Source organism: Artemia franciscana, chromosome 4 (genome assembly GCF_032884065.1).
Source record: "Artemia franciscana chromosome 4, ASM3288406v1, whole genome shotgun sequence".
Taxonomy (NCBI): domain Eukaryota; kingdom Metazoa; phylum Arthropoda; class Branchiopoda; order Anostraca; family Artemiidae; genus Artemia; species Artemia franciscana.
This window is the reverse complement of record NC_088866.1, coordinates 21,123,586-21,143,184: the sequence shown is the minus strand read 5'-3', so window position 1 is coordinate 21,143,184 and position 19,599 is coordinate 21,123,586. Positions and strand designations below refer to the sequence as shown.

Below are 19,599 nucleotides of genomic sequence, written 5' to 3'. Positions count from 1 at the left end.
ATAGTGTAACAGGGAAAATCTTCTGGTTGATTTAATTGAATGAATGACTTGAGTCGTTTATTTGATTCACTTACTGAATAGTTTCTTAGGTTCGGAGTACATACCATTTGTTAAAAAATAGAACCGAGTGACTCTTGTAAAACAGACATGACAAGAGTCAATTTTTCATTATATGAAAAATTTGAGAATTTAAACGAACTCTGAAAAATATCGAAGGCAAGGCTTTATCCAAAATTTTTGTTTCACGGTAAGGGGATAACAAAGAATAATCTCAAATAGGTTTTTTTTACCTGAATTCTTAAGACCAAATTATGAGTCGGAGAAACATTTGTTAGTATTAAGGGGACTATTGACATTTTTGTGACCATTTTATGAATCAGAAAAAAGTTTCAGGGAGGAGGAGGCCCAAAAGGGTAACCCCTCCCTTCAATACGGCCCTATCGGTCAACCGGAATGGTCAAATTTTTCTATGAAAATATTTTGACAAGAAAAACTTGCACAACTCAAGCTTTCTTACAGAACGCTCATATTACTGAACTTTCAAAAACAGACCTAAATAAACGATTAAATCAAGTCTGTGATCTCAAAAGTTATAACAACTTATTCAAAAAAGTTTATATACAAGTCATATAACCACATTACTTGACCCTCAAATAAAAATATCAGCAATATATAACAAAAGTATGTTTTTTCGAAGTTAGGAATGGATATTCTTATAAAACCAACAAAAAAGTTCACCCACCCACCCCCCCCCCCTCAAAAAAGAAATTACTGCCTTTTAAGCTAAAACAGCCTATTTTATTCCGCTTTCGAGAGTTTATCCATTTTAACTGTGTAGTATGCGCGCGCACACAAATACGCTAAAGTTTGACTCTTTGCCACAATTCTAATTTTTAAAACAATTAAAAACTTTAGCGTAAAGAGCGAGGGATTGCGGAGGGGAAAACCCATTTCATATACGGAGTAGTTTCTGTTCGTTTTAAGTTTTAATGTCGCTCCTTACTTTCACTAAAAAAAACTAGTTTTTTTATTTAATTTTTTACCTAGACTTAAAATGAAAGAAAAAAAAAATGGTCATATTTTTAAAACTTGTTAAATTATTACATGCAAGTTCCAGAAATTTACTAATGTATGTTGGCTATTAAAAATTACATAATGAGGCAATTCGACCTAAAGCCATTTTATTGATGAGCAGTAAATAATGATAGCAACATATTTTTTAAATATCAGTAAGAAAAACAACATGATGTGAAATTGTCAACTTCAAAGTCTTGGCAACCTGACAAAACTTTTCAACGATCAAACAGTTTGTGATAAAGAATGGTAAAAAAAATGATTGTTAATAGTAAACCAAATCTCTAAAAACTGAAGCTAATAATGTTTACACATCAAAAGAGTTGGCTTTGTATGCTTATTCTGAATAAATACAAAAGGTTTTTTTTGCAAGAGGTAATTTTATCAAACCATTTGTCAAATATCACGAGAGGATTTGTTCATTCAAACTGAAATTCAGAGATAGCCACCCAGTTTTAACTATCTAAAGCTTAATTAATAGCCTCCTAGTTTCAGAGGCAATGCAGCCACGTGATGGCCAACTTTCTCCTTTAACAAATTCGCCGTAAAAACGAACCATTATTGATTGACTATTATTTTGTATTTGACTAAGTGGATTCATTTCATGTTTGTGCATGTTTGTTGTCCCTTTTGTGCACTCTACTACATAGCTGTGCACCAGCTAACGTAGAGTTTCATTAGTAATTGGCACTTAATATGTACATTGGGAGGGATATGCTAATCCAAAAAGGTGTCCTTTAAGGCTCAGATCCTCCAATGCGATCCCTTTTATTCTGGATGCATTTAAAAAAAAAGATTCTTAGAATAGAGAGTGGAGGTGAATAGGCTGGCCTGCCACATTAGTTTGGGATTAATTTTTTAAAATAGCTTTTGTGATGGAGGAATATTGCGAAGTTAAAACGAACGAAAATTATTGCTTCAAAGCCTCCAAAAAATATATCTATATAAGTGACTTGGATAAAGTGACTCATGGTATTCCCTGTGTTTGGAGAATTTTGAAAAGAAACAGCACTTAACTGTAAAGACAAAAGTATACACGATTTTCGTACAAGACAATAATAAGGTCTTTGGGATATTTTTCCAGTAAAAAAAACTAACTTGAATTCACTTAATTTGGTGCGCTTTGAAAATTATGAGTCAAGGTTGCCAAGTGAGAGCGTTATGACTTATTTCCAAAAGGCTACCTAAGCATTATTTTGCTCCTTCGACATCCTTTTCTTCTTTTAGGTGATCGGTTTTGTGTTCTTTAAGCGCTGATTTTCTGAAAATTAAGTATTATTTTACTTCCAGCATCTCACTAGTTTTTCCAAGAAATTATGTGGAACTTTTTCGTAAAAACAGTAAACTCAAGGGGTTTATTACCCCTTGGATCTCTGACAAAGTACATATTGGAAATTCACTTATATGATAAAACTTTCAGAAATTGATTATAATACAAATAAAGCCCAAGAAAGGGATTGAGCCTCTTTTTTCTGCTAATTCCCAATTTACAAGGTTTTAACAAATTAAGAAAAATTTTACTAATTAAAAAAAAATCATAGTCTGGCTTAAAATCCTCCTTAAATCATTGGAACTGTCTTTTCAAAATATAAAAGTAAAGATAAGTATCCTCAAATCAAAATGGACAAGCAGCTTCTTTTCAAACAAAACCTTTTTGTCTAGAATACAATTGTGATGCAGCGAGGTGTTGAGGAGGGGTAAAACCCCCTAATATAAGTAATGATCTCTGTTCGTTTAAAGTTTCAAAGTTCCTCCAAACTTTCAGTTGAAAAAAGGTTTTTTATATTTAAATTTCAATAAAACTAATGGTTTTAGAGTATCACAAAGTTGCACAATATGTATCAGGATGTTTGCCTGTGGATTCTATTATTGGGGCACATGAACCTAACATCTCAAAAAAGAATTTTAAGACTCGCTTTCTCAAACTCTATGAGAGATATTTCAGATGCATTGAATGAATAAAACATGCAACTTGGGGGCTGAGGGAAGAATTTTTCCTTTGGAAAGCAAAAACACCAACCAAGATCCTTTTCCTGAAGCATTATTGTGAAAAGGTTAGGCTTCGATGTAAAAAGTGGGTTTTTGTTGTGGCAGGTGTTCTCATGTTTACGGTAACGTTCAGTATGGTGTAGAAACGAAAAGAAACTGAATAAAAAGTAATTTCTCAAATAGCTTTATAAAAAGTTACTGTTTACTTTTGAATGAAGATATCTTTTTTTAAACTTGATTACAGGCAAGTTGCAAATGTTCCTCTTATAATATCAAATTATCTTTATTTTTGTTATTCAAATTGCTGTTATTTCGATTATTGCTATAATTAGAATTTATTTAAAATTCTAAGCATGTAGAAACGAAAGAAATAGTAAATCATAAAGGTAGAGACCCAGAAATTCACCAGACACTTTTTTTCCTGGTTATTCGTACTTCGAGTAAGCTCTTACAAATCGTTCACTATGCCAGAATTCCTGGTGTCCCCCAAGAGTATACTCTGGAAACAACATGTGTACCCGAGTAAATAAAAATACACTATGCAACAGATTTTTCAAATCATTTACAATGACTTGGGAGTAGATTAAGTAATCAACTTTAAGGGAGTATTGAAGAGGGGAAGGGGTCACTTGAAGTTTGAACTAAATTTTGGCTAGGGATGTGAAAAAATAAAAGAAATAGTAAACCAATAAAGACAAAGAGAATATGCACATAAATACAATCAAGGCTTATTGCATGTGCAATTCCTGTGCAATTTCTAGATTGGATTGTTGCATGGGGAATTGTGGTGAAATTCCTCAAGAATTATAAAGAACAAACCAAATTTTTTTTGACGCTACAATTAAATTTTTAACAAAAAGAGTTGTTGAACTAAAGTAAACAAACTCTATATTTATAACTCATAGGTAAATAAAGTTATAGGTAAATACAGTAATAAATAAAAACAAACTCTACTAAGGCATTAACAATTTACTTCTTGTTGAGTTTAGAGAGTTAGGCTATGTTCAGCTTACAAGAAGGATTTATATGGTTGATCAATTAAAGTGAATTTTTTTTGGCAGAAACTTGGAAATTAAAAAATAGAAGAGGAAGGTTGGAATTAAGTTCTTCTAGGATTGGTGTGATGGACCCCCAGGAATATTATGAAGAATTGACCAAAAATACATTTTTGGCAGATCCAGTTACTTTGCACTTTCTCCACTCTTCTGATACTCAGACAATTGTTCGACTGCTAAACAAGAACCAAAATTAGGATGGTCATACATTTTAGGATTTATTTTTTTAAATATATAATAATGAAAAAAGAAATCACCAATGCAACAGAACAAACGCAGAAATAAACATAAACCATAAAAAAATAAATAAAAAACACATATAATTAAAAGAGAAAGGCGAAAGGAGAAAGGAAGACCGTTTCCTACTTTAATGATTAATATAGATCAGTACTTGAATGAGGCCTTCACCCTACTCATCCATACAATGACATAGGTCAAACCGCATAGCCATGCACAATCAACCATAAAGAATAATCCATGGACAAGCAGTCGTGTCGTAAGTAAGTATAAGTCGTCATTTACCAAGTATTAAAAACAATAAAAAGACAAACAATTCAGAGGTGACAACCCAACACAGGGGCTCATCAGGAGAATACAGGGTTTCGGCACTTTAAATTCCCAACCCAGGCAAGTGGCGTGCCTAACACAAATTCCCTATGGTATCCCCGTGCTAGGTATCACCCCTAAAATATATGCCTATGAAAAAACAAATTTATAATAGTATTTTTTAATTCAAGATCCGATACTCAGTACTTAAATCAAGTCCGTATGTAGGGGGGGGGTACCAGGTTTGAACCCACCCAAAATTTTTGTTTGATTTGTAAGAGCGTAACAAAAATGTACATAAACAAACATTTGATGCGTACTTTAAAGTTTTTTGCGGTGCGTAACAATAACCAAAATCAATGTTGTAACTCATTTTAGAGTTTATTTCTGAAAAATTACACCCAATCTACTGGGGAATTACCTCTTACTGCTTCCGACATGTGTCTACGGTTTTCAGACATTTGCTGCTACTTCTTATGTGCTATAGACGGCTTTTTCCCACCACTGCACTTCTTTCCCCATTTCAAGAAGATGAATTTGATGATTATTATAATTAACATCTACTCTTGGATACTTGTCAAGTTTAGAAGGTAGATAAGTATGGTAAGACAGCACCATAACAAATTTTAATTTTTAAAGTATTAGGTTTATTTGAAACCCAAATTTTTGAATTTTGAAATATTTCCAAATGCTTTTTGTAGAAAACTGATCTAATGTTATAAGGGTCTTTAAAGTATAAAACTCGAAATTGTATCTTTAATTTAAGAAATTAATGCTATTAAAATTTTGGCAAAAAGTTAAGCACATAATAAATTGAGGTTAGATGTAAGCGTGGATGTTTTCAATTGGTTGACCAGTAATATTCTATTATTATGGAATGGCTATCTCGCATGTTTAATTTTTGCTACATTCAGGTCAAATGGCGTAAGCCGTCATATAGTGAATTATTTCTAAACATGTCTTTAAAAGTTAGTACAGATTTAAAATTATTTTTATTATATTAATAACAGCAATTGCTATGAAAAAGAGGGGTATGTGCACTAAAGGAAAATAAGGACTGTAAGATGCGTTAATTCTGTACTGTTTTAGTAGTCTCGGCCTCTTTTTCTTCTTTTTTTTTCTTTCGTTTATTGCTCCGTCTTTTACTTTTTTTGTGTGACAGGTTTTCCAATAAATAATAATAATAATAATAATAATAATAATAATAAAAACAAAACGTCCTTTAACCTAACCACCCAGAGGGTAGAATATTATTTTCTTTTATGTAACCTTTTAATTTATTATTTTTAAACGAAGAAGTACTTAACAAGGGCTCAAAAACGAGATAGAATTTCGGAAGTTGCCAGAATTTCACGACGCCCAATATCAAAAGTAGCTCAAACCAGTTGTAAAAAAAGAAGAAAAAGAGGATGCAGTATGAGGTGACGAAGTTTACAGTTTCAGTCTCAAGTGAAACTTGATTAGAGCAATATTTCCTTCTAATTAGAAAACTGGAAGTTATAAAACACCGTAAATAGCTTCTCCCCCTAACCTTATCTAGTCATTTTGTATCCTATGCATTAGGCCTATGATTTAATCTTTGCACCCCCACCCCTATCTCTTGAGATTAAAGAACCCTTTTAGTTCAATCAAACAGTTCGTGGCAACGAGGTTTTCTGATACCAATAGATACTTAAAAGAATTGGACTTTTATGCTGATTTTAAATATGTAAGTTTCATCTAGTTTAGTCTTACTCATCAAAGGTCACGAGCCTCAGAAAATTTTCCTTATTTTCAAAAAAAAGGGGAGAACATCCCCTAAAAGTCATAGAATATTAATGAAAATCATACCATCATATTCAGTATATCAGAGAACTCTACTGTAGAGGTTTCAAGCCCATATCTGCAAAAATGTGGAATTTTATTTTTGTTGCCAGAAAAAACATCACGGATGCGTCTTTATTTGTTTGTTTGTGTTTTGTTTGTTTTTTTCCCAGGGATTATCGTATCCACCCAGTGGTCTGAGAATCTTGCGAGAGGGTTTTACTATTCCGTATACGAAAGGGACTTTCCCCTTCTCAACACCCCGCTCTTTACGCTAAAGTTTGACTCTGTCTCACAACTCTTCTTTTTAAAACAATAAAAAACTTTAGCATAAAGAGCGGGATTTTGAGGAAGGGACAGCCCCTTTCGTAAATGGAATAATTTATGTTCGTTTTAAGCTTTAATGTTGCTCCTTACTTTCAGTTAAAAAAAATGTGTTTTTTTTTATTTAGTATCTATAAAATCATACCGCAGTAACATCAAATTCTAGTAATCGCCCACTGGTTGCACCAAAAGTGTTTCTACGTTGATTTTCTAATCTACATGGTTTACCCTCCTTCTAAGGAAATTTACAGCCTGATGGAGTAAAGCTATTTGATTTATTTCAAAATTATTTATAAAATCATGCCTATAAATCAATCACATCTTCTTCATGCATCAAAAATTGGTTTGGGTGGGGGAAACAAAAATCTTTTTCATAGCATATTAACACACTCTACGTGTTTGGTTTCCCGGGGGAGGCTAGTTGAAGCCTCCTTTCCTCTTTAGGCAATTTAGGTTACTGTATGACACAGAAATTCCAGGACTGTCCTGGATTTAAATTCCCTGTCCTACTCTTATGAAAAGGTGTGAAAATGCCTCGAACTTTCACTATCTAAAAAAAAAAGAAAAAAAAGAAACAAAGGGACTGTTAAAACACTTAAAGGTCAATAATTAAGAGAGAGGGACGATATTAAATATATTGTTTATTTCGCTAAATCCAGAAAAAATCAATCCCTTTGTAAAAATAAAACGCATCAGTGATCGGATGCGGTCTCGGAAAAATCAACAAAAATATTTCTAGTTTGCTGATACTTTTTGATAGATAACTTCAAACTGGACCCCCGTGTAACTGAACCCCTTTAATTGAACCCTCATTTAACAGAACCCCATTCAGCTCAACCTCGTAAAATCGTACTCTCGTGCAACAAAACCACCGCTTATTTGAACACTGGTACAATTTAATCCCCGCCACACTTAACCCTTATTCAACTGGACCCCAATACATCTCAGCCCTCACTCAACTCGATGTTCAACTCAACCTCGGTGTAATTCATTACTCGTGCAACTCAGCCCTTATTTATTTGAACCTCCATTCAACTCAACTTCCGTGAAACTTAACCCTCATTTAACTCAGTCTTTATCCAATTCAGCCCCTGTTTAACCCAAAACGGTCTGGCTCAACCCTTTTAAAGAAACAGTATTCAGCTAAATCCTCCTCAAATCAACAACATAGCTAGAAAACGTAATTCAGGCCGTTTTGTCGGAGGTGTAAAAAGCTGACTAGAACAAAATGGGCTTCATTTTTTTTCTATCCCGTTTTGATGTAAAAATACCCCTCCCCCCAAAAAAAAAGCCATTTGTCCTTCTGTCATATGCATTTGACAATTAGCGAAGTTTTCCATGACAAGGGCCAGAACGCCCTCGATGGTCATGGTTGCAGCAATAGCTGTACCCTAGTTAAGAGAAAAACAGCACCTACTACAGGAACGACAGCTATTGTTTAAATTCATCTTTTTAGTAAAGCTTCATTGCGGAAACAAATTTATGGGAATTTTTAAAAAGAGTTGGGAACGCTGACAAGGTCTAACTTTTACTTTTGTATTAATCCAATACTAATGGGCACAAAAATATCGTTGAGAGCAGTTTAAGGTCATTTTAAAGCTAATAACCATATTTACATACTTTTTTTTTTATAATTTCGTCATAACAATCATTTTGGCACCTTATGGCGCCAAAATGCCATTTTAGTGTCATTTCTCGAGTGTAGTCACGCTTGAAACTATAGAAGACCTACGACTAAAATCTCCATGATCAAAAACCCTTAAACTAGCATTTAAAACCACCTTCCTGAATACTGTCTTATCGCAATCACCTTTGCAAGTGAAATAAAGAGTTTTGAGAAAACTACCCAGTGAAAAAAAAATCATTCAAATACAAGGCTTAGTCATTAATGATAAAGACTATTTATTTTCATTTCGACACTAAAAAAAATCATTGCTTCGCAGTTTGTTTTTCAGCGCTAGTTTTTCAGTGTTCTACACGTATGAGACACTATCATGAGTTATAACAAACAATATAATCTTTACTTATTAAATAAAAAAAACAAGTTTTTTCAACTGAGAGTAAGGAGCAACAGTAAACCTTAAAACAAATAGAAATTATTACGTATATGTAGGGGGTTGCCTCCTTTTCAACACCTTGCTCTTTATTTGTTGAAGGAAGGTTCAGTTAAAGGGGGTTGAGTTGTACCTGGGCTGATTAGCGCTGAGACCGAGTTATACGGGGGTTCACTTGCATTAGGTTTCAGCTAAATGTGGATTTGTATCACGTGGGTTGAGTCCCACCCGGATCCCGTTAAATGGGGGCTTTGTTGCACTGAGGTTCAGTTTTACGCAGGTTCACTTGCATTAGGTTTCAGCTAAATGGGGATTTGTATCACGTGGGCTGAGTTCCATCAGGATCCCGTTAAATAGGGGGCTTTGTTGCACTGAGGTTCAGTTTTACGGGAATTCAGTTGAATGAGGTTTAACTGCACGAGGGTCTAGTCACACAGGGGCTCTGTTGATCGGGGGTTTATTTACACACGGTATTCGGTTGCACGAGGGGTCAGATGCACAAGGGTTCAGTTGCTCGGTTTTCAGTTGTACGAGTGTTCAATTGCAATAGGATTCTTCAAACTTATTGAATTTCGCATAGTTGGAATCACAATAAAAATTATATTCTTTTGTTAGATATGGACTAATGCTATCAATTTTGTAGAGTTTTGGTTTCCATTGCGACGAATCGCTTTTTACTTGGAGTTCATTAGAATGAACTGTTAAAAAAGGGTAGATCTTTCTGCGTAAAAGTCATTAAACGCCGTAGTACTGCATCACATGCACGAGAATCTCTTGCCCTTGGGGTTTTCAGAAGCTGGAGTTTTTTTTTTCTCACACTCTGTGTGACCTTCAGCTGGAGTCGTGGATTGTTATTACTAGACTAAATGACTCAAAGATTATTAATTTCAACAATGCTCTCCTCGAATAGGAAAATTAACCATTTTGATTAACGATATATTAATGTCAGAAAAAATTCTATTCTATAAAAATAGCCAGTGGACGAATGCTTTGATTAAAGGTACGGTTCAATGTACGACTTGATGTTGATTTTTACGATGTCTTGAAATTAAAGAAAAAAAAAGAAGAAAATCCCAATTCAAGTTTGAAGCGTGAGAATATTCATAATTCCTAAAGTTGCTGATAATATCAATGTAACAGTTAAATGTAGCTTATTTTAAGTTGCATTTGGGGAGCTCACGATAAAAAGTAAATCACATAGAGCTTTCAGCAGCAACATGTCCTAGAGACACGGGGCTCCTTCGATCGGAAACTTAAAGCTCCAGTTCTCTTTTTAATCCTAGAAAATGAATGGAGGGCAACCAGCCCTCCAATCTAACTTGTGAATGAAGTCCAATGCGTGTCCAGTTAGTAAATGAAGTCTGCACATAGTATAACGGGATTTTTAACAGTGACAATTGAGCCTAATTTTGATGGGAAGTTTGTGATGAGGTACCCACTGCCACTCGTCGAAGATGAATTGGTTTAAGCCCAGTGAACATGCGGTTCACGAGTGTCATAGGTAGCTGTAAAACGTGCTTAGTATATAACAAACCATATTCCTAAAATTATTTTGCTGTGGATTATGATAGAGAGATGGAGAAGCATGAACACCGGGTAGCCCCAGTGGTGTCAATTAGGATAGGGACGCAATTCCTCTCCTAATTTTGTTTGCCTCACCCTATCCTAAATTTTAGAAAACACCTTTTTTTAGTATTTTAATTTAAAGAAAACAAATTAATTTTTTGAAAATTCATCAAAATAAAATCGAATAGCAGCTTCCCCTCCCCCAACCGCTATAGTTTTCTGATTAAGTACATTTGCGAACCCCAGATTCAGCTCTGATCGGATCACGAACAATGACCTAATTTTTTGGAGTTTCCTGGAAAGTAAACAAACTTGATTCGCAAAGTAGGTTGCCTATATTTTCTTGCAGAATTTTAATTGTAGTCTAAGGCGTAGTACCAAAGCTTTTCCTACCACTTCTAAAATGTCTTCACACCAATTAACCAACTTGGAACTTGATGGAGGGAGCCCAGAAATTGCGTTATACTTATAGCCCTGCAGTCAAACTATAAGAAAAAATTTACGCATATTTCTCTAAACGAATACTTGCTCAACTATATCTACTCACATGTAGAATTCCCAACTATAAAATTAAACGGAAATAAAAGAAACATCTTTATAGCAGCTAAAATTAGCTGGGATGGCATTTCTTTAAATTTATGCGATGAAACACCTTAAACGTATTGTCTTTGTTATTAAACCGTAGCCATGTTTGCAGCTTACTACAAACATAATAGCTTCTGGTTAACAATAAAAACATTCCTTTTTGTGGTGCAAAAAAGGCATGCCAAATTTATTGTTTTCGAAAAGATTTACTTGAAACTAGCTATAAATAAGACAGACTATTAATTCAACAAATTTGTTGAATTTGTTGAAGGAAAAAACAACAATTTGCTAAATTAAACCAAATGGGAAAGAATTTTCTAGGGGATGCAGCATTACAGCTTATGTTAGAGACCATTTTGAAACAGGCAAAGATGGGGATTTTGAAGTTTCCATTAACAGGAAAGATAGCAATTTCAAAATGTGTCAAAGTCACCTGGGATGTTTACATGATAAAATGAAACCCCACTCATTATAAAAAGAAACCCCAAAATATTTAAAAGGCTTTTCTCTGTATCCTATGGAGGAGGCTTCTCAACGAGGGTGCATTTTGGGACCATCTCAATAAAAAATTCACTTGTTTTTATTCTCTCAAACACTTCTTTTAGAAGCTGCCAGAAGAAAGTGCTATGGTATAATGCTTCTACGATATATACATATTCTACATAACACTTGTTCTATTGCATTCTTTCATTCTCGTTACCATATAGATTTACTTTCCGCTTACTTATTTTTATTCTCTCAAACACTTCTTTTAGAAGCTGCCAGAAGAAAGTGCTATGGTATAATGCTTCTATGATATATATACATATTCTACATAACACTTGTTCTATTGCATTCTTTCATTCTCGTTACCATATAGATTTACTTTCCGCTTACTCTGGCAGGCTATTTATATAAAGACCCTCCGGGAATTTTTATGAGCACTTATTTGCCATCCTTTCAGTGAATTTGTCTTCACAAAACTACCCGAGCCTATCAAAAACGTGTTTACTATGCCATTCTCGAGCAAAATAGTTTTTTTTTCCCTTCTTTCTCAATGAGTAACTTCTCCCAGTCCATCAAGCACTGTTCGACAGCTCTGCTCTATCTATAATTTCACCTTCGTGAGATACCGTCTCTCAGAAAGCGTTCTTTCATTAAAATGTCATTATTGCTCTACATCCCAATCCATTATTAGGACAAGTATATTTCAGTTCTAGCCTTCAGTCATTTCTAGAAACGTCTTCAGTCTCAATACATTTTACTATCACAAAGGGTCTTGGAACCTCTCCCCCAGTAATTAATTTGATTTCATTTGTTTAAATTAATCCCTGCACATAAGCTTATCCTTTTCTGTACTACGCTACCAAGATACAATATCGCTCTACAACGACAATCTGAGTGATCTGGCTTTGCGTATATTTGAATAAAAATCTCTTAGCTTTCCCCGTGCATATTTGCTCTGATCAGGTTTCGTGGACACTAATGTCAATTGTGCCTTGTCCGTGCCTATTAGGCTTTAGATTTCAACCTCCAAAAAAAAAGAAAAAAGAAGTAGTCGATGCATGGAATGCAACGAATAATTTTTCATCGTTTATTCAAAACAATACAAGTCCAGAACTTAATGCATCCATTATACCCTATCCGCTATAACACATCAGGTCTATAGTCAACAAAGAGAAGCTTTTCCTTAAAAATGGGTCGCTGCTTTTAGGTGATTACGAACTAATTTATTGAAGGTAGTTTTTGGAAGAGGGATAAAAAAAAGACCAACACATGAGATAATTATAAGAAAATATAAAATACTATTGGAGTGTTATACGAATATCGATATTTTTAAGTGGACACCAACCCCAACTTCTCTCTTACCTACTCGCCAGGATTTATAAAAACAAGCCAGGATTCGTCCTGATCCAAGTAAATCCATGTCTTGAGATATTCCCTAAATTTGAGAGTTCCCATCGTCCTCAAAAATTTATGTTCATTTAATTGTGTTCAACTCATCTACATCTCTTCTTTTCCCACCGTGGCAACTACTCCCAACTCATCCCTTAGGGCCTCCTTATCCAACTACCACTAAACCCTGTGTATCAGCATCTTAACGAATTTATACCATCAGGATTTTTAAGCAGCAAACATAAGATCTCGTCAATACCATCTATCTCTAATTAAAGATTAACCAACAGCCCAAACTCTTTTCTTGTACCCTGGAAACCAAGTAAACCAGAAAATCCCATTTATAGGGTCAGTCTTCGCACTCACAAAAATTGAGGTGGCTTTCAATATCGCTAGCATGCTTCAACAGAGCATTCGTTTTGATGTACAAATTTAAACAAAATTCATACATTAAGCAATACACTCGTAAAACCAAATAACAAGAAGGTCATAAATCGAAGCCACAGAAATATGACGACATTCCATTTTTATCCTGATACCCCTCCAGGTGGTTTTAATGTACTTTATTCTCTGTCTGACTTCAAAATTACAGGCTAAACAGGAGTGAAGGTATATTAAGATCCTGTAATGTGACCCTTTAATTTGCAATCATTTATGCGAGTAATTACCAATACTTTCAGATGCTGCCACTTTTAACCCATTCTTTATCATCTTTATCACTTGCGTAACTATCGTTTAACATATGGTTATAAAAAAAGTTATAACATTTCCTGTTGTGAACTGTACCGCAAATATTCCGGCAGTAACGGCAAAGGTCAAAAAGTCCAAACATTAATTTGTTATGTTATATGAACATAATTTGAAAATAAGCTGTCTTTTAGGTTATACAATGATCAAGCTTAAAATAACGAATTCCAGATAGCTCGTGTGAATCAGATGAAATCTTCATTCAACACCCAGAAGAAATTGGTAATTTCTTTCTCATTATTTATTTATTAACTTTTACTTATTACCGTTAAACAAGAAGTAATAAGTAAATAATAATAAGTAATAAGAAAGTAATAAGTAATAACTTATTGCTTCTTGTTACTTCTGGGACAACAGAGGACGAGGTTCATACAAAGTTAGTGGACCTGTTTGAGAGAGTTTTACTTTGGTTTGGTGCTAACCCTCTTGCCCTTAATGCTTCTATATCTAGTTTCTTCATTTTTTTTCGTATATCTCAGACTTGTCCTCAACTATCTAGAATTCATCTATCTGAAGGCTTTATTTGCATACCAAAGGATGGCTATGTCCGTTTCTTAGGTATCCTCCTAAACGAAAATTTATCTTTGAAACAGTATATTGACTTCATTAAAAAGAAGGTATGCAGTAACCTTGGTATTCCAAGAATTAAAAAAAACAACAGTTTTTTAACTGAAAGTAAGGAGCAACATTAAAAACTCAAAACGAACAAAAATTATTCCGTCAATGAAAGGGGCTGTCCCCTCCTCAACGCTCCACTCTTTACGCTAATGTTTTTTTATTGTTTTAAAAAGTAGAACTGCAACAAAGAGTCAAACTTTAGCGTAAAGAGCGGGGCGTTGAGGAGGAGACAGACCGTTAAATTAGAATAAATAGCTCTTTTGAAATTATTAAAAATACTTTAGAGTAAAGAGTGAGGTATTGAGGAGGCGACGAACCCCCTCACATACGTAATAATTTCGGTTAGTTTTAAGTTTTAATGTTGCTTCTTACTTCCAGTAGAAAAACTTGTTTTTTTATTATAATTTGTCATTGATTTTATAAATGATCCTGGAAAGATCCCCCTCCATGGAAATCCTCTTCCGCCATGATAAATTCCTCCATGGAAAGATCATCCCACATAATCCCTTCCCCCACCAGCAGAAAAAAATCCCCCGTGAAAACGTCTGATATACTTCCGAATTACCAAATACTATATGTATACAATAGGCAAAATTCATATCTTGCAGCCCTTCCCTGGGGACTGTGGGGGATTAAGTCGTCCTCAAAGACATAGTTATTTGATTTCCTACTATGTTGAAAAAAATGGATATCTGAAAATTTTAATCCTGTGATTTTGGAAAAAAATGAGCGTGGGAGGGGGCCTCGTTACCCCCTGATTTTTGGTCACTGAAAAAGGGCGCTAGAACTTTTAATTTCCGTTTGAATGAGCTCTCTCGAGAAATTCTAGGATCACTGGGTCAATACGATCACCCCCTGAAAAAAAAACAAAGACAAAAAACAAAAAAAAAACAAATAAAGACGCTTACGTCGCTTTCTTCTGGGAAAAATATAAAATTCCACATTTCTGCAGATAAGAGGTAGAAACCTCTACCAAAAGGTTTTCTGACACGCTAAATCTGATAGTGTGATTTTCATTAACATTATATGACTTTTAGGGAGGTTTCCACTTTTTTCGAAAATAAGGCAAATTTTCTCAAGCTCATAACTTTTGATGGGTAAAACTAAACTTGATAAAACTTATATATTTAAAATCAACATTAATACAATTCTTTTGATGTATCTATTGGTATCAAAATTCCACTTTTTAGAGTTTCAGTTGCTACTGAGCCGGGTCGCTCCTTACTGCAGTTCATTACTACGAACTGTTTGAAACTCAAGCATATTTTGCTGGACCAATGCTGAGAATCTTTCCTCACAGGTTAATTCATTCATATTTTTATTGTCCAGTAATATGGATATCTGCATTCCCTCTTTTCTCAAAACGCTTTTGAACACTTACAATAAAGCTGTAAATCTTATCCAGGAGGTAAATCGTTAAGCGACTAAAATTTTACTCGACATCAAAAAACGTTATGCTCTTTCCCGTCCACCTTTCGCCTTTTTTCAGCTCCAAGGTAATATTCCCAGGTCCCCATGGTCTACTTCATCTTTTGAATCTGATTGGTCAAACTATCAGCTTCGTAATTCTCAGGACATCAAATTCCGCATACATACACCAACAATGATACCTGATTTTAATCCTCTCGTTGCGTGTCATTTTACATGGAATCCGCCCCCTTAGAGGCCATTGAGCCTATGTGGGGTTTTGATATATTAACTATAAAATGTTTCTTTTTTGGAATATATCTTATCTATGGCTAATCCAAATTGATGAATATACCTCACACTTATTTTGAAAATGAACTAAGGACAAAAACATCCTTTAACATTACATTTCTCTGCTTTTTTAGGGTATGTTACCAATGACAAATGTAAATCCAATAGCAGAGGTAAGACTGAAGGTATTTAGAGGCAGGAACGCACGAAGATTTGTTTCGGGGGCTTAATAATTAAAACTACCCTTTATTTGGAAATTTGAATAAGAATTGACTAGAAATTTGCAAAAATTTATGGTTTATGGTGTTTTCTGAAAAAAATATGGTTTCCCGAGCCCTTACCCTGTGAACGTCCTTATTAGAGATACGAAAATAGCTTGATACGAAAGTAGAGTAATCGTCTCACTAGTTATAACCTTTCGTATACCTTTTTTAAAATTTGAATAAGAATTGCCCAAAAATTCACAAAACTGGGTTTTTTGGATGGGTCCCAGCCCTTACTCTGTGAACGCCCCTGTTAGAGATATGAAAATAGGTTTAATTGCCTCTCCCTCCTCTAATAATCGATAATTTAACCTAGATTATTTGTTTTATTAGTAGAGTAATTATTTCACTAGTTATTACTTTTGTATAACTTTGTTTAAATTCAAAAGTTTGAATATGAATTGCTGAAAAATTCACAAAAATTTAGCGTTATTGAGATGGGCCTGGACCCCTACTCTGTGAACGCCCTTTTAGAGATATGAGAATAGCTTCCGTTACCTGGCTCTCCTTTTATAACAAACAATTTGACCTTAATAATTTGTTTTATTATTAGAGTAATTGAGATTTTGGCGTTTACATTTGAATGAGTTCTGAACATAGATAAAAGATCCAGTTTAACGGCAATCCCTCCCCCCGGCTAGTACTCCTACATAAAACAAGTTTAGATGTAAAATTGTCTGAGTTTTTTTTTTTCTTCTTTTTTGAATTGACATTATGAACCCTCTGACGATGAAGAATATGAACAACAGAAACAAAAATATTAGCAAATTTTTGGATAAAATCTTCAGGCTAAAACCACACATTAAGAAGCAGGGGGGCTGAATGGTATATTTTCAACATTTTCTAGATTGTTAATTGTATGTTCATTTTTATGGTTTTGTTCGCGTTTTTGACAATTTATCCCCAGCCCCCTCTAATGGTTTTATATAGCACTAGCCTATATAAAAAACTAACCAAAAAATTATGACGGAACCTATTTTATAAAATGCCACAAATATCAACGAATCATATTTATTTGTTTTTATCCCATCTTTATCTTTTTTGGATCAATTGTTATGTTTTTTTTTTTACATGCTCGTGACTACTTGCAAGTCTGACTACTTTGTAACTTCGACTATGACTATTTACTACCGTGACTACTTGAAACTATGACTACTTGCGACCGTAACTACTCAAGACTGCGAATACTTGCGGCTGCAGCTACTCGTGAGTGCAGATACGAATGCAACTCAACTATTCTAGTGCCTAATTGGGACTATGATTATTTGCATTTTGGGACTATTGGGACTATGAATATATTGATATTGCTACTGTGATTAAAAATACTACTACAACTTCTACTATTATAAGTACTGCTACAACTGCTACAGCTTGCGTCTGTGACTCTGTCTATTAGTACTGATATTGTTACTGTGATTAAAAACACTACTACAACTTCTACTATTATAACTAACACTATTAAGCTAAATCAAAAGGGTTTAACTGTATCATGATCGTCAAAACACCCTTCTTTTTGTTCAAGCATGTCTCTTTTTGAAAAGCCGCTATTGTAGACCTTTGCAAAATCTTGGGCTAGTTGACTTGACGGACACTTAGGGGTAGTTTTTGACCCTGGTAAACCAAGGGCAATTAGGCTAGTTGACTTGAAGCTTGCAGACCAACTTGGGATAAAATTCAGCTTTCATTACCCTCCCCTGCATTTCAAAGTATATGAAAATACCAATATGTAGAATTTTTGAGTCAAAGTCACCAAACGCTAGATGACATAGCTTATTTTTCTTTATGGGATTTTATGATTGTTTCCACTTTTATAAATTTCTAATATTCTTGGATGTGTCCTTGAGAGGGAGAATCTTGCGGCATAATTACCAAGATAATAATTTGTATAAAATTATCCCAGAATCCTCCCATTCCCGAGTACGACCGATAAAGGTTTCAGAACATCACTTATCGGATATGAAAGGTCTAAATTGAAAAAGAACTACCTGTAAGACATTTCCTTTAATGTGCTTCTTTTGTTAACTTATTCACAACTGAACAAACAGGTAAAACAATCTCACGTAAGTGCAATCATACGTCTCTCGGTAGCTCGCATGTATTTGATTATAATACCCGAAGTAAATTGTTTAATGGTATAGTACTTGCTACCTTAGCTTTCAAAACGTTTTAGTAAAAATGAAAATATGTCATTTCCTATAAAATAACTAGGCTGAAACATACAATGGGAGTTCATGAACGGAAGGCCATCCTCGTTAAAGAAAAAGAATACAACTACTTCTTTCCATGATACTTTTTTTCGGCACTGTGTCATAGTCGAAGCGATTGCATAAACTTAGGAAAAAGCTACATATCTCTCATCGGTTTTTCCTCCCAAGGCTGTTATCTAGAACAGGGGTCTCCAAATATTTTTTTGGAGGACTAAATTAACTATCAAACTGCAATCTGGGGTCTGACTTTACTAGAGGTGAATTAAAATGAAGTTACTATCAAGCCACGTTAGGTTCATCATCAGACAAGTTAGTTCTCAAATTATTTTTTGTTCGTATTTCATCCTTGAAAATATTTGTTTGCTCAAGTTTGATGTTCAAAATATTAAAAAGTACTTTTATGCGAATGATTTGACATTGGTAAAGTCTTCCTTGAGCCAAAACTATTAAAAATTCGAATGTCCTTCTTTAAACTTGTCCCTAAGGAGAACGGACTGATCGAGTCTGTTGATTTTTAAATTAAAATCAAGTTTCCATCAAGCCAGGTTAGGTTCATCATCAGACAAGTTAGTTCTCAAATTGTTTGTCGCGTACTTCATCTTTGAAAATATCTGTGTGCTCAAGTTTGATGTTCAAAATACTAAAGGTTCGGTGATGCAAAAGCTTTGACATTAGTAATGTCTTCCTTGAGCAAAAACTATTACTAGCTCAAAAGTCCTTCTTTGAACTTGTCCGCAAGGAGAAATTTTCCTTGCAACTTAATGATCTCCAGCTGTGGTTAACCTAAGCAGCTGGCCATATCTGCTTCAATTAGATTTTGAAATAGCATCACTTCTTCTACCATTATATCCAAGTCAGAAAACGGCTCCCAAAACTGCACCTGGGGGTCTTTGATGGTCTCGCATGCAAATAGTGGGGAGCTCAGCTGTTGCTTCAGCCATAAAGACTTTGCACTGCTGAAAGAGCGTCAAATTGTTAGCCTGTACTTGTTCCAAAAACAAGTTGATTTTAGATATGAACGCATTTAGGTGAGTGTTAAGATCAAAAACTAAATTTTTAGCTCCTTTTAGTTTTAGCTTCGGAAATTTTAAAAGATCAGAAATTTAATGTCTGCAACAAAGGGCATTTTAAATACCTGCTCTTCATCCGACTTTATTGACTTTATTTATCTGACTTTATTGATTGTGACTTTATT

General features: G+C 34.4%; 1 long non-coding RNA gene across 1 annotated transcript in view; it reads right to left on the bottom strand.

Annotated features, from left to right (window-relative positions):
• Window positions 1-18,351, bottom strand: part of LOC136026141 (uncharacterized) — a 34,584-nt gene extending 16,233 nt beyond the window's left edge. The window contains exon 1 of the long non-coding RNA XR_010617212.1: window positions 18,183-18,351. This is a non-coding gene — a long non-coding RNA (uncharacterized LOC136026141). The remainder of the gene's footprint in view (window positions 1-18,182) is intronic.
• Window positions 18,352-19,599: the final 1,248 nt, after the last annotated feature.